The sequence below is a fragment of the Oryza glaberrima genome, chromosome 2 (genome assembly GCF_000147395.1).
Source record: "Oryza glaberrima chromosome 2, OglaRS2, whole genome shotgun sequence".
NCBI classification, from domain to species: domain Eukaryota; kingdom Viridiplantae; phylum Streptophyta; class Magnoliopsida; order Poales; family Poaceae; genus Oryza; species Oryza glaberrima.
This window is the reverse complement of record NC_068327.1, coordinates 2,716,883-2,732,259: the sequence shown is the minus strand read 5'-3', so window position 1 is coordinate 2,732,259 and position 15,377 is coordinate 2,716,883. Positions and strand designations below refer to the sequence as shown.

The window sequence follows — 15,377 nt, the reverse complement described above, 5'->3', positions numbered from 1 at the left end:
ATATTTCGTGCAAACACGAGGAGTTTTTTACAAAAATGCCCAGCCCTCTCACCGGGAGCAGCCCTCCACCCCAACCGGCACGTATGCACACCACAATAGCGCCCAAATTAGAAACTATTAAGTGTGGCGGGCTGGGCGGCCGCTCGACTATGCCACGTCAGCGATTCGGTACAGTACTACAGTGCTCGGGTGTATTTTTGCAAAAAGGCCCTCCAGTTTTATGTAATAACATATATGCCCCTCGCGAACAGTTTTTGGAGAGGAGAATCCGCGGATAAGGACCTATATGTAAAAGGGGAATATGTAGGGCCTTTTTCGCAAAATGGCGTTCACTACCTAACACCCCAAACCCTATCCGTTGCCGCCCGCACCCTGTCCCTCTCCCTCTCCAGCGCCGCCACCGAGCGGCTCGCGCCGCTGCCGCCGCCGCCGCCACCCCTCGCGCCGCCATCCCCACCATCGCCGTCGCCGTCGCCTCGCCTCGTCACGGCCGCCTCCGCCACCTCCACCATCGTCGTCGTCGTCGCCGTCGCCACCCCTCTCCCACCATCGTCTCCGCCATCGTTGTCGCCGTCGCCTCGCGCCACCACGGCCGCTGCCGCCTCCGACTTCCCCGTCGCCTCGCGTCGTCGTCGCCATCGCCCGCCCCCGCCACCATCTCCGGCCCCCCAAACCCTAGCCGCCGCCGCCCGCTCGTTCTGACGGGGATTCGGAGGGGGTCGAAGGGAGGAAGAGGCGGTGGCGGTCGGCGAAGAGGATGACGATGGCGACGGCGGCAGCGGCGGAGGAGGCGGACGCGGTGGTGGGAGATGGAGACGGTGGTGATGGCGGTCGGCGAAGAGGACGACGATGGTGACGGCGGCGGCGGAGGAGGAGGCGGATGCGGCGGCGGGAGAGCGAGACGGTGGTGATGGCGACGACCCCCGCACTCTCTCATGGCAATCTCGGGGGAGGTGTCGGGGACCACGGCAACGCTGGTGGTCATCAATGGATTCACGGTCACGGTGGAGTCAGTCGGGGACTCGCGGTGCATCCTGGACACGCAGGGTGGTGAGGTGTAGCTGCTGACCGTCGACCACTGCCTGGAGAAGAATGCCGAGGAGCGGGAGCGGGTTAGCGCCAGTGGTGGGGAGGTCGGCCGGCTCAATCTCTTCGGTGGTCAGGAGGTACCAATTCGCTCCCGAGAGGCCAGATTGAAAAAGAGAGGCTTCCTTTGTGATGCATTGCTGTGTGACGCTTTGTTTTCAGTCGGCCATGTCCTGCTTTGTGATGCATTGTTGTTTGATGCAGTTCTAGGTTGGCCCTCTCCGGTGCTAGACAGGTGGCATGTGCCTTTCAAGATCTATTGGGGACCTCTTCCTGCCGCTCCCATCATCCCTCGTTGCCCGCCCCACATCCCATCATCGACGGCGGCGTGGATTTTGGTGGTCGCGCAGGTCTGGCTGACGAGCTCCATGGCGGCTCGAAGCAGATGGCGACCTCAACGGCAACGTGGATCCAGGCTAGAGCTTGATAATGGCACTAATCTGCCAACGAGCTTGGCGGCAACATGCCCGGCGGCCGCTGTTAGTTCCTTACCCAGCGCCGTCTCCACCGTCTTCGCTGCCTCCACGGTCATGGCCAGCGGCGGTTGACCATGGCATATGCTCCGGCAGGCAAAAGCAGAGAGATGGCCTTCCTCCCCTTTCTCTCCCATCTCTCCTTAGATTAATCTCTCTCTCTCTCAGGCTGCCATTGTTGTTCTTTTCATGGATAAAATTGTTAGGGATCGGCAATATTTCCTATTCTAATTGTGTCTTGACTGAAAATTAGTTCGATTATATTCAGAGCCCGTGGTTAGGTGATCCGAGATTGGTGCTTGCTGGCTGGATTAGTCAATTAGAAAAAGGTAGATTTTGATATGCAGTATTAATTTGATCTTGTGATGATCTTAGTTCTTGTACCCTGCCTTCCCTTGAGGCTACTTCTGGATACCCAAGGCCCTAGTGCGAAGACGTGTGAGGGGGCTGCAGGTGAGTCGGGCTATCGCCGTGGAGCGACCGTGGTGAAGCAGCAGCTCTACAGCGGCCGGATCAGTGCGGTGGTCCGGTGGCTTTACGGTTGCTAGAGGTGTGAATCCTTGCTTCAATGGTTAGAGAAACTTAGATGCACCTTTGCTGCATGTTTCTTCCATGTTTCATGTCTTCTTTCTGCAGCTGTTGCTGTTTAGGGTCAACTAGGAGGAAGTGTCTGTGTGGTGATTCATCACAGTTGCGGCGGTCTCGACCTACAGCATATGTCCATGATCGATGCGTGACAAGAGCCGAAAAGGATCATCCATTGTGTGAGTGTGTTCTATGCGGCTGCTAAGCAAACAACCAATTATGTTTCACTGTTAAAGTTTGGCTGTAATATTCGATTAAAAATACCTTGATAATTTTACCTCCAAGGATCTAAATGTTTTGCCTTTGATTTAAATTGTTTTTCCCCTGATGGCTGATGCAGTGATGCAGTTTTTCAAGCAAGTGGATAAGAGCAGCAAGTATTATGAATTTCGCTGCAAAACTAGATTAGTGAAACCATCAATCCTCCACTTTCAGGTGAGTTATAATTCATTATTCTATTTAATGCAGGATAGGCTATTTTTCCTAAGCTAAAAGCATTTGGATTATTCTGTATCATCATGGAGTTGCTACACCTTATTTCACTGATCGTATGTATTTGTCCATGTCAATAGAACTAAGAAGTTCAAAAAATTGTATGAACAATAATAGCCTTAATAAAGGGACCTCTAAGCAAGAAATCTACTATCCCAGGGGAAAAATTTTGTAATATTTTGAAGGAAATGCTATGGTGGTTAAATACTTAAATGTTTGCATGTTGAACTGTTAAAAACACTCATAACTTGATGATCTTTTGACAGAACCTATACAAGGAAGGGCTCTTGGAGCAACTGCTACAGTCAACTGCTCTACTGGTTAGTTGGTCACTTGGTCGTCACTTGTCAGGTAGTATGCACAACCTTTTGTGGTATATCATCTGCTTTATCTAAATTAGTTTGGCTCATTTTTACTAATGTTATAACTGTGTGTGCAGCCTGACGGTGCAGCATCTAAAAGCTAACTTATACAGTGTGCTTTATCTCTGGTATGGCTGACCTCAGTTGTAAGTTCTGAATTTTGAGTGGTGTTGGTTAGAACCATTTATTTGATTGCTCTTGTTCATGATGAATGGCAATATAATGGGATTACTCTTACTCAGGCATTGATGGAAAGTTTCAAGATTTGTGCAGTCAATGATGGCATCATAAATTGCGTGGATATGGTAAAAATATATCATTTACCAGTTTTCTCTTTTGCTGAATCATTGATTGATCTACTATATTTGATCTTGATCAAATCATATTTTTGAACTAATGTAGTTCTTTGACATGAAAAAAGCTTGATGTTAAGTACAGAAGAACCAGGTATGCATAATCATTGTGTGGGTTCATTTTCTTTTTTCTTCTATAGAGTTGCATGCATTTTCCTTTTTGCTTCGCCCCCGCCCCCTGAATAGAAATGTATACGGAGAACTACTGATCTTTAGAATATCAGAGAAAAGGTCTAATCTGATTTGTATGATCTCTATAAGGATTTGGAACTCACCAGAAACATCCAATTTCCATTTCTAAGATAGACAATTATCTTTACCTTACCCTGTAATTTTTTCGTTTGACCACCGATAATTCTGATTCCACATGGATCTTTTATGTACTTTCTCATCCGCCATCTTTATTCTTGTAACAGTGGAAATGTACATCAGAGAAGCCCCTAGAACTGCTCCTATTACAAATAAGACCGTAACAAGTCATTAAGCTAATGTCTTAAGGGATATATTATGTACTCACTTTATAAATCAATGCAGTTCTTAGCTAATACGTGCTCATGTGATGAAGTATTTTTGTGCCTTTTCCTTTGCTTTCTGCTTGATTGATGATTTCCAGATAAAAGTTTTAGATGATACTAACAACAGTTTTTTCACTCTAGAACAAACTATTAGGTAGTAATACAATGCTTAAGAAACACTCCATTATGGTGTAATGTCTTCATTTCCTGACTGCTTATCCTTCTATACCTCTTAAACCTAGCCATTTTATTTGTTTATACCGAAACCTAGACATTCAATTTTGTCCGGCACTTGTACTATAAGTGGTTAGTAGATGATGCCATGTATGTTATCTTGGGACAAAAGTAAGATAATTCAGTGGCTTGATGAAACTGTACAGGAATATCCCCTTTTTTAGTAATCTATTGTGAAATCAGTTGCTAGATGTTTCACTAATCATGACGGGTGGGTTAGTAAATATGTGCGGATTATTACCGGGTAATACATTTATCCACATATTGATCATAATTCAGAGGAACAAAATATATTGGCATTGATTATTTATTCTGATTGTGAGGTTAAGGAGTATTCAGCTTGCAAGTAATAAAATTGTACTACTACATTTGTACCTAGGAAGTCAGCTCTTTCTGGTAAAAATTTTAGCATCCTTTTATTCTAAATATGTTTTATATCTTCTAGATTTATTTCTTTTTCAGGGCAAGTCACTAACTTTATGGTATTGGAGTTGGAGTAGAAGATCAGCAGCTCCATCATCGACGATGGCCTGATCCACAAAGATGGATTTTGGTGGTGATACTTCCAGGGAGGTAAAATATTGTGCTATTTGACACATGCTGATGGGGTGCAATGTCGTCTGTGCCAAATGGACCTGAAAATATTGTTAGCTAGCCTGACTTAACTGCAGGCAAGACCAAGAGGAAATCTGGTTACTACTTGGTCCAGGTACGACCTGATTTGATTAATCTTATGAGTTGCTGACTTGGAATTTCAGTTTGAGGAGATTTTAGTTCAGAATCTAATCATGCAATTGGCTTAGGCGACATGAACATTTTTTATCTGTTTATCTTTTATTTGTAGCTGAACTGTCGTGGTGCACACTTCCTAAAGTTTGAAACTTACTATCTTTGTTACCAAACTAATCTATGTTTATATGATTATGTCCTACAAATTGCTGAGTCTGTTACATCATTGTTACATCTGTTTCCAAACTATTTGCTAATATGAATACTATGACAGGATAGTGCCTTTGCTTAACTATTTGTTTGGGTAAATCTGAAAATACTAAACTGAACTAATTTTGTTTTGTTGAGTTCATTTAGAAGTTTTGGAGCTCGTCATATATCAGCAGAGCTCATCTTTTTCAGATAATATCTTAGGATGATCCTGCATTTTGCATGGACAGAAGTCTAACAACAGTGGTAATCAATTCGTACATAGCATCATTATGTCTTATCGATCATAGACTTTTTGATTATATATATGTGAAGGAATCTTATCCTTTGGACTGCTAAAAGATTCTGTCCAAATATTTGGTGTCTTGGCTGTATGCATCTCAATTATGCAGAGGTCAGAATTGTTCTTAGGACAGTTGTATCATCTCGATGTAATTTAATGATCAGTTCAATGAAGCTTCCATTATCTAAAAAATATACTTGGTGTCTAAATTCTGAAAGTTTCGGAGATGAATATTTTTATCATAGCTCTGATGCCTAATCTTTGGTATCTGGGACTGGTCAACGCCATCCAATATTCAGGTCTGCTGGGACAAGAAACCTTCGCCGGTGGAGGATAGCTTATGTACAAAAAGCACAGCTGTTACTGAATGAAGCTGCTTCTTGGTCACATCTTTGGTACCTCTATGTGAAAGGTAGTAGTTTCAGATCCACTTAAATATATTGTTCTATACACCCCCCTTTTCCCCTTCATCAGTAATGAAAATTGTAGATCAATATTCTTTTAAATACTGCTAATGTGTTAAGTTCATTTATCTGCACATTTTGCCCTTGGCAGTCAGATCTGTAAATTCACCTAATGCCTGCATTATCTTTGTTGATAGGCACTGACTACTTCCAATCAAGTGGGTGTCCATTTAGTTGCAACAAGCGGCGTTACGGCACAATTATATCTGCAGATTGTACTTTAGCTTGAGGGTCTGTACATGTCACGCCCAGAAGTTTCCCCTTTTTCTTGCTTTAAAATTTGTTAAATAAATCGTCCGAAGAAATTATCTTAATTAACCTAGAGCTAATTCCATAATTAATAAATGCAATTAATAATTGGAATTGGTATTGTGGGATTTTTCTTGGGTTCCACATGTCACAATATATTAACAGGATTTTTAGTGGAATTTTCAGAGCCTTGGAAATAATTTTAACCAACTAAAAATGAGCAAGCGCAATATTATAATCCCAGGAAAATCCTTTTTCTTTTTTTTTCTTTTCTTTTCCCTCCTTTTCCTTTGTTGGGCCGTCGGCCCATCCCTCTCCCGCTCGGCCTTCCTCTTGTTGGGCCGGCCCATGCGCCCCTCCCTCCTCTCTCTGGGATGCCGACAGGTGGGCCCCACCTGTCGGTCGTCTCCCACCTCCAGCCGTTGGAGCCGGAGCTCCAACTGCTGCCGCCGAAACCGCGCGCCGCCGCCTCCTCCGCATCTCCCGCGCCCACGCCGCGCCGCTCCCGCGTCCTCCCCACGTCGCCGCCTCTTCCCCCGCATCTCCCGGCCCGCGCGCGCGCTCGAGAGGGCGGGATTCGATTTCGAATCCCACCCCTCTCTCTCTCTCCTCCCCACGTCGCCGGCCAAATCGGGAGGGTTCCCGGCCACGTCCTCCCCTCCCTCGCCCATAAAAGCACTCTCCCGAGCCCCCTCTTTCGTTTTTCCTCATTCGCCGCGCTCTCCCGTGCCTCCTATCGCGCTCGCGCCGCTTGCTGCTAGCGCCGCCGCTTGCCGTCGCCTTCGGCCGCGCGCCACCGCCGCTAGGGTCGCCGCCGCGCCAACCCGCCACCGCCGTTAGCTTCGCCGCCGCAAGAGCTTTCCCGGCCACCACCTCGCGTTGCCGGAATCCCACCGGAGCGCCTCTCCCCTCACGAGCCGGTGAGTTTTTCCCTCCCCTCCATCTCCGGCCGGCAATTCAAGCCGCCGTGGTCGTCGTCTCCTCTCCTAACGCCTCTCCATCTTCTCCTAGGGTGTCGCCGCCGCCCGTCCGTGCCTCCGCATCACCGGTCGTCGCCGCCGCTTTCTTCGCGCCGGCCGCCGTGCTCGAAGGTGAGGAATCCCCTCTCCTCCTTCCTTTCCTCTCTCTCCCATGAGCGCCGCCGCGCTCCGCGCGTGCGCCGTCGTCTTCGGCCGCCGCCGCCGCCTTCGCGCCGGCCGCCGCCGTCTCCCGCGCCGCCGGTGACCGCGCGTGCCGCCGCCGCCGCCCCATGGCTGGCCGGCCGGCTTGAGCCGTGCCGAGCTGCCAGCCGCCCACTCCCTCCCCCTTGAGCCACTGCCCGTGGGGCCCACATGCCGGCGCCCCCTCCCTCTCCCCTTGTGCCGCTGACATGCGGGCCCCGCCTGTCGGCGCCGCCCCCTCCCCTCGCTGACGTCAGCCCTGGGCTTTATTGCGCAATAAAGTGATTAAGGCTTTTTCTTTATTAGTAAAAACACAGTTTATCTTCTAAAATTCATAAGTAATTCATCCGAGCTCCGTTTAAGTCCATTCAAGTCTCAGTAAATCAAGAAAAATGCAAAGAATCCATTAAAAATGGTTTTGTTTCCTGTTTCAGTAGTCTTATAGCATGTTTTGCTTGTGTGCTTTGTTTGTCGCGTAGATTTCGGCCGTTTCGTCGATCCGCGGTTTCTCGAAGACGTTGCTAAGGTCTCATCAGTGCGAGAGCAAGGCAAGTCATGCAATACGTTTGATCATATTGTACCCAATTTACAAATATCCCGCGTTTCTATTAAATGTTGCATTCTTTTACAATGTCACGCGGGATGGGTCCTAATACTCAGCTATATATTGTTTACCATATGCCATTGATAACTTGGGTATCAAAATGACTAGATGTTGGTTTAGGAAATGCTTAGCCATGCTTAGTTCAACTAGTACACAAATGGGGATTACATTATTACATAGACTTTGACTATGAGCATAGCTTTGGATTGGTGCCACCGCAATGGTGTTAGTTAATTAAAATTCACTGAATGGTGGGTTGTGGGTGCATGGTTTTGCTGGTTGCACCCATGGCAGTTAAGGACCGGTTCACGGGAAACCCTGGGAGACTTACCGTGCTTACCACAAGCGGGAGTGGGTAACTGTTTGATCTGAGGTATAGCTCAACCCTTTCCTAGGCACCAGTGGCGAGGGTGGGCGTGATGGAGTTGGGTCGGCCGGGGTGTCCGGTTGTCCAGCTGCCGGATTCACCGCGGCGCAAGAGGGGACCGCCCACTGCCTTTTGAGGGGTGGGGGTGAAACCTTAGCGTGGTGTGGATGGTTAGGGGAGGGTTATGCGGATGGTCTTGTCACGATTTCCCCCTTTGCAGTATCATGGTGATACTTCGGGGCATGGCGACATGTGTGGGATCGTGTCTTGTGGGTACAGTTGTACACCTCTGGCCAGAGTAAAACTATTCGAATAGCCGTGCCCGCGGTTATGGGCGATCAACCAGATTCACCGTGATTAGTCTCACCCCTAGTTTAGCTTAATGAACTGGTGTAGTTCAGGTGGTTGGTTGGGCCTGTTGCAACGTGGTGTAGCGTTGGACAGTGTTTGGTTAATATTGATTAATTACTACAACTGTTTTACTGCCTTCAACTACTGCTTTTAAATGCTAGCTTTATGCAAAAGAACCTCTAGCCTCCTTTGGTTATATCCTGCATCATACCTCCTCTTCCGGTATGACTTGCTGAGTACAGTGGGTAGTACTCAGTCTTGCTCTCTTTTCCCCCACACCAGAGCTGAAGATCTTCCTAGTTGGAGCTGTTTTGTCAAAGTTGGTTTCGTCGCTGCCGTCAAGGATTGCCTGTGGAGTGGAGTCGCCCGCTGCTGAAGTCAAGCTTCCCGGTTTAGCTCGCTTTTATCTTTTCCGCTACATTTGTAATCTTTTCTATTTTTGTAAGACGTGGATCTGTATGTCAACAATTGTCGTTTGTGTACCCTGGCTGGTCCTGGACAGGGATTTAATGCACATTCAGCTTAGAAATTCTGGTTCGAGAATTTCTGGGCGTGACAGTACACAACTCAAAAATATCTATTTTGGGAGCTCTACATGAGGAATATGATCAGTAAAACATTCGTGCCATTATCCTATGTTATGTTACTAAGCAATGATCAGATATTTGACAAAAAATTAAGCAGTGATATATTAAATATTCTTAACACCTTTTGATTTTTTTTTTGGGTGGCGATCAGGTCACTGCAAACAAGCGCATACTTAATAAAATGACATCACTAGCTTACCTGTATTATGCAAGATCATCGGTGCATGTACTGCCACAACATACTAAATTATCCTCTGGGAATTCTTTAGTTAATCTTGGTCTCCCCATCAGCTCTGATAAGATTTTGCTTATTTATTTTAATTAACTATTAAATTATTATAAAATAATTATGTAAGTGTGAAATTTTTTTTTGTGTTGCTGATTTGTTTTGATTAAATATCTTGTCCTCCATTCCTTCTTTTACTTTAGGGGATGCACTTGTTATCTGAATGTATTCACCAGAAAATTGATTTATTAGAGGTAGCATTGACTACTATGAAAGGCAGTATATATGCTTTACTATTGTTGTGAGTGTTCCCCCTTCTACCATTGCAGTAGGATGGTAAATGCAAGAAGCCAAAGCGGAAGTATAAGGCTGTACTATTGGGCTTTTCACAGATCAAGAGGTGAGTATTCCTGGTCATTAGGTCACTGAACTACAGATTTGTTAATTTTACGCTCCCATTGTTTCAAGTTGAGTTTATTTATTATGGCCCTTATTCCGGTTAAATGCGAGTTTATATAAATGAATCTGTCTAATTCAGTCCTTCATATAATTTAGTGTTTTAGACAAATTAAATGTGTTCGGTTCCTTTTTGCATGGGATTCTCAAGTTAATTACATTTATTCAACCCATGTCCTTCCATACAATAATTCATCGCTTGTTGGATTTTCTACAACTGTATGGATTTAGTAGTTCTATATAGTACGTTTAAAATCTCAAGTTTATGGCTTGTAAGATCATCTATACAATCAACATAGTTAATGATTTAAAGGCTATGACACCTTTGCGTAAGGGTTCCACTATTTCTTTGACACACTACTTCCAGATTAAAAGCAAATATCTAGATAGGTGGATCAAAGCCTTTGCTGACTGTGCATATTATAGTTGAGGTGTCATATAATTAACTGCACAACGACAAAGTGTCATACTAATGCTTATATACATACAAAGATGTTTTTTAGATAACTTGATCTCCACGGGTAGTACAAACAATCCTTTCCATTTATATAGTAGCAACTGTTCTTTAGGGGTAAATTTGAAGTGGAGCTAACACATATTTGTGATGGACTTGAAGCCCATTTTCCTTTCGAAATTTCTGCCCAAGTATATGAACCTTCAAAACTAATGGCCGAAATATTAAAGCTGCAGGCTAGATCTCTTTCTCATCTGTGGCCAAAAACATTCAAGATGAAACCTCCAGAAGGACAAGATATTGGACTGTGCTTCATTAGTTCTCTTCAAAGGTATGACCCTTCAAATCGATGCTTCTACTGACTTTCCTTTTGTTCCTCTCACTTGTCTCAATGGCATGTGGACCTACTGGTGTGGACCCATCTCATTATTTATAAAATAAGGAAGTTTTCAGATGTTTAATTGGTGGCATGATAGAAATTAATCCTCAGAAGTATCACCAATGATTTTAGTGGGTTCAGTCATATCATTTGTCATATACTAACAAGTCCTACCTCCGTCCCAGAATATAAGAAGTTTTGGGGTTAAACACGAGTATTAAGGAAGTAGGTGGAATTAAATGGGTCAATGTTATGATTTGTTGAGAAAAGGAGGTAGGGGGAGAAATTAAACAGAGAAGGTTTTGATTGGTTGAGAGAATGTAGGTGGTAAATTTGCTATATTTTGGGATGGATTACGAATGCTAGAAATTACTATATTTTGGGACGGGGGGAGTATTCATTTCAGTTACCGGCAATTGAAAACCAATTCAACAATTTATCCTGAAAAAATGAATGCGAGTTCTTTTGGAGTTTAAACTCTTTTTATCAACTACAGGATGCAGCTGTGTGCATGAAGCTTATCTGCATTTGTGTGTTTTCTCTCTTTTTCTTTGCAGACCAAACGGGAGTTCTGACCATCTCCTGAAAAATATTTCTTTGCATATTGGGTTACGAACCAAGGCTGGTGCTACTAGGTGCTGATATTTTCATCCAAATTGCTTACCCAAGAATACCAAAATATGTTCCATGATCCTTTTTATGTCCCATTTCCAAACCATGTCATGTATCCCCCCATAACTGACAATGCTTGGACTTGGTATGCTTAAACAAACTGATACTGTGATGCATCCATTTCTCAAAGTTGCTATTTGGTAATCTTATTTGTATGAATATTTTTTAAATTCAATTTTTTTTGTAATACCTGTTTTTGATTTGTCGCAATAGTTTCTCTTACAACCAGATGAAATCACATGGAGTTTGCATGTGCATAGCTATACAGTCCCTGTTAAATATTTTAAAAAGTAGTATGCATGTACAAATTTATCATCTAACCTTTTTTGTATAATTACCAATTTAACAGGAAAATGTAATAAGTTTTACTTTTGGGGTGTTTTCGGAGAGCTGCACAGATACTATAATCAAACAGGTAATGTTAAGATTGGCAATACCGACTCGTGAGACAAATTTGAAGATATTGGCATGAACTTGGACTTGACAAATGGCAAAGAGTTAAAGAGAGGCAAATGTGGGAGTTAAAAGAGAGGCAAATGTGGGGTTGAGGTGTCATTTGAGAGGCACAAATGTAAGGAAACTGGCAAGATTTTGGAGACACAAGACAAAGAAACATAGAAGGGAAAATGTGGGGAGATTAGTAATAAATTGGATGTGGCAGTTAGCAGGTAAAGAGATAGGATCAACAAATGTATGAAAATGCTGAAGACTCCTGATCCAAATGCTGCGGCAAGCTCTTTAGGTACAAGTGCTTTTTTCTTTGAGCCGGCACATCTTATTATTCCACTGATTTGTTTTTTATTGATCCATGGTTGGCTTATTATACATCCTCTCGTAATGATTGATTTCCATTTGGTGACTCCTTGCTTAATAGTTTCTATATAGAATTCTGGCAAAACTTTCCTCTGTGCTTAATTAATATGACCTACTTGTGTTTATACAAAAGTATTATGAAAAATTTTTACTTGGTATCATGGCTATGGATATTAAGAAAGATCTGTCATACTTAGTTTTGTAGTTTCTCATGCAATCAGTGCCATGTACATATATGGTTATGAAATAGCACAAATGTGTAGCAGCGCTTCATTAATATATTGTTTCCCTTGTCTTTGTTCCTGAACATTAGTTTGTTCATATAACTCATTATCAGCGTCATGCTCCGGAGACTATGTACATTAGTTATGGTACAAATACTTTTTTTGTTTAGATTTTAGGGAATACTTTAAAGATTTATCTTGATGTGATTAAGTATTCAACTTTCTTTCCTTTTCAACAGCCTTGTTTTGAAATGCTGAGGGAATGTTCAGCAAATGCTCATGACATATACCATTGTTGTAGGATGGTAACAGCAAAGAAGCTGAAGGGCAAGGATGAGGCTGTACTGTTGAGCTCTTGGCAACTCAAGTAAAAGGTGAGTTATCTATGTTCTGGACTATGCACTTCCGCTGACTTCAAAATGTATAAAACCTGCTCGAATTTGGTTGGATCATTGACCTGTTGTTCTCCATGTTATGCACCTGTAAAATTTTCTCTTCCTTTCAAGCTTAACTTAAAATGGTTCTCCTTACATTGAATTAATCGATTTACCACTTGTGATTTGTACGCTGTTAGAGACTTAGATCAACAAAAGCAGGGCTAAATGTTATTTGTCCTTATTTGCAATAACTTTGATATTTTGGTTTGGGTTAATTGATGTCAGAATTAGACAGAGTGATCAACTAAAGGCATTTTTCATTCAGCAATACTCGAAATATTAACTGTCAACTTCATGCCACCAAATAAATTCAGTTCATTTATCCAAACTATTTGTTGCTGAACAGGTCTGTCATAGCCTCACACATATATGGTTTACTTTATTCCTTGCAGAAAAAGGTGTTTTTTTTTATTTTACAGAGAACATCCTTCAAGCCTTGAAATTAGTTGTTGTTGTGCTAATCTTGAAATGTTTAGTATATTTGGTGAATTATGATGCTCTATTGCTCTGCAAAACATGGTTTCTGAATGCACTATTTTGGTTGGACAGGTTAAATGTGTTGTAGGAGTATTTCTGTTTTTACTATTTCGTGAAATCAAAATATAAATTGATCATTCCAGTGAAGCACCCTATTGTGCTATTCTCAATCTTAGCTTAATATATTTTCCAAGCAACAATGATTGTAATGCAGGCTCAATATGTTACTCTGGTAACCGGTATTAGCTGAACCAAAAGCATCAACGCAGTTTACGCTAGGATTACAAAGATTTAAGAGGATTATTATAGCCTCATATAATAAAGATATCCCATTAGCCTTATTAATTGTGTACCAACATCAATTTATGTTTATCAATTCCTATAATGTCTCGCTATTATCCTGAAATTGGTGTGCTGTGGTGTTTAACATAATTCTGCAGTTGACATAGCTCTATCCACCTCATTATAGATGATTGATAAACATTTTTTTTCTCAAGAACTTTATAGTAATATGACCTAAATAAGGTAATTCTAACATAATCCTCCCTAATCCTTTGACTCCTTGCCCTTGTTGACCTCAAATGTTCATCTTTTATCCCTACTTGTTCATGGATCACAATTCAATCCCTCTAGAGTCGTGTCCAAGCTAGCTCTACCTGTGCATTAGGATTTTTACATGCTCATGAGTTTCATTCTGCTTTCCTGGAAAGAATGTAGTTTATGTGATCAGCCAGGTGTGATTTTGGATTTCATTTGCATTATGTCGAAATCGCCCTGATGTGATGCATGAAAAGTGTATTGCGTACTGTTTGTCCTCCTCTTTATACTGTGCCGAAAAATCGCCTGAAAAAGTGCTCTATTCCGTTATCTGAGTCTTGGTTGATTTCGCTTGTTGGCATGCGCATTTGATGATGTCAGAGGAGATCAAATTTGTTGCTGCTATAATTTTGTGATTGCTATGCATCTCAAAATTGATTAACTTGGCCTGCATTTCGTTGTCTTCGTATCAGGGGTAGAAGGCTCGGGTGATTCAGGTGCTGCTGTTCATTGTCGGAATAAACACTGTGCCAACTGGTCTTCGGGCCTTGTCTTCTGGCTCTGATGCAAGGATCGTACGCCGTTGTTACACTGAGAGTTTCCATTATACTGGCTGGCCATCCCCGCAATGAAGCAGGTCCTTATGAGGTTGTGTGCAGCCTAGATTTACCTGTGTATTAAGATTGTTGCATCCTCATGGCTTCATGAGTAACTGTGCATCCCATTGCTAAATCCTGTTGCTAGATGGTTGCATATTTGATTATATGTTTTTATATTTATTGATATTCTGATGTTTAGGAAGTTTTTTACCATAGGAGTGGGTTTATGTATTAAACAGATGTGATTTTCGATTTGATTTGCATCACGAGCAAAATGGTCTTGATGTGTTGCATTAAAAGTGTATTTCCTACATTTTTCCCTACTCTTTATCTGCACTCGGTGATTACTCCCCAAAAATAACCTGAAAAGTACTATTTCGCTATATTAGCTTTGGTTCATTCTGTTTGTTGGCATGTACATTTGAATATGTCAAGAGGACATTTCGTGTGTTACTACTATCATTTTGTGATGCCTTTGCATGTCAGAATTGATGAACATGGCTTATATTTTGTTGTCTTGATATCAGGGGGAAAAGGGTCGGGTGATCCAGGCGCTGTTGCTGCTCTTCATTAGCGGGATTAACACGCTGTGCCAATTGTTCTTTGGATCTTGTCTCCTGGCTTTGATGGAATGGTTGTACCCTGTTGTAGATCTTCTGTTATTACAAATAATCTGGGATTCATAAAGTTCTTTGTTAGACAAGGTTGCATGCTTGGATTGGAGTAGTTCCTGGAGAGTTTTGGTGCCTCGCCTGAAGTGTTTCCTGAGATTTGCTTTGCTTGGAAATGAATGTAATATTTTTTTATTGGCGGTTTTTGTTGGTTTGTAACTTACTAAATACATGTATTGCTCATCTGGTAATTCAGACTCAAGTGAGTTAACCTATGCTGATGATGTTATCTGCTGCTATGTACGTATACTATTTTCTTTGTGGCATCTACTTATGAACTCTTCCTAATTACAATCTGCTATCCAAAATAACAATACCGTATTACACC

General features: G+C 42.7%; 1 long non-coding RNA gene across 12 annotated transcripts; it reads left to right on the top strand.

Annotated features, from left to right (window-relative positions):
* The first annotated feature begins 1,526 nt into the window (after window positions 1–1,526).
* LOC127762335 (uncharacterized) lies at window positions 1,527–15,264 on the top strand. 12 transcript variants are annotated; one of them, XR_008015505.1, is made up of 17 exons: window positions 1,527–2,109; window positions 2,196–2,323; window positions 2,485–2,579; window positions 2,903–2,987; window positions 3,076–3,126; window positions 3,241–3,303; window positions 3,401–3,445; window positions 4,563–4,809; window positions 5,622–5,734; window positions 5,924–6,017; window positions 9,660–9,730; window positions 10,477–10,571; window positions 11,177–11,254; window positions 11,641–12,033; window positions 12,630–12,702; window positions 14,253–14,427; window positions 14,906–15,264. It is a non-coding gene; the product is annotated as an uncharacterized LOC127762335 (long non-coding RNA). The 12 variants fall into 12 exon arrangements; XR_008015507.1 differs by having other exon boundaries at window positions 3,076–3,144; window positions 4,563–4,673; XR_008015509.1 differs by having other exon boundaries at window positions 3,076–3,144; window positions 9,663–9,730.
* The last annotated feature ends 113 nt before the right edge of the window (window positions 15,265–15,377 follow it).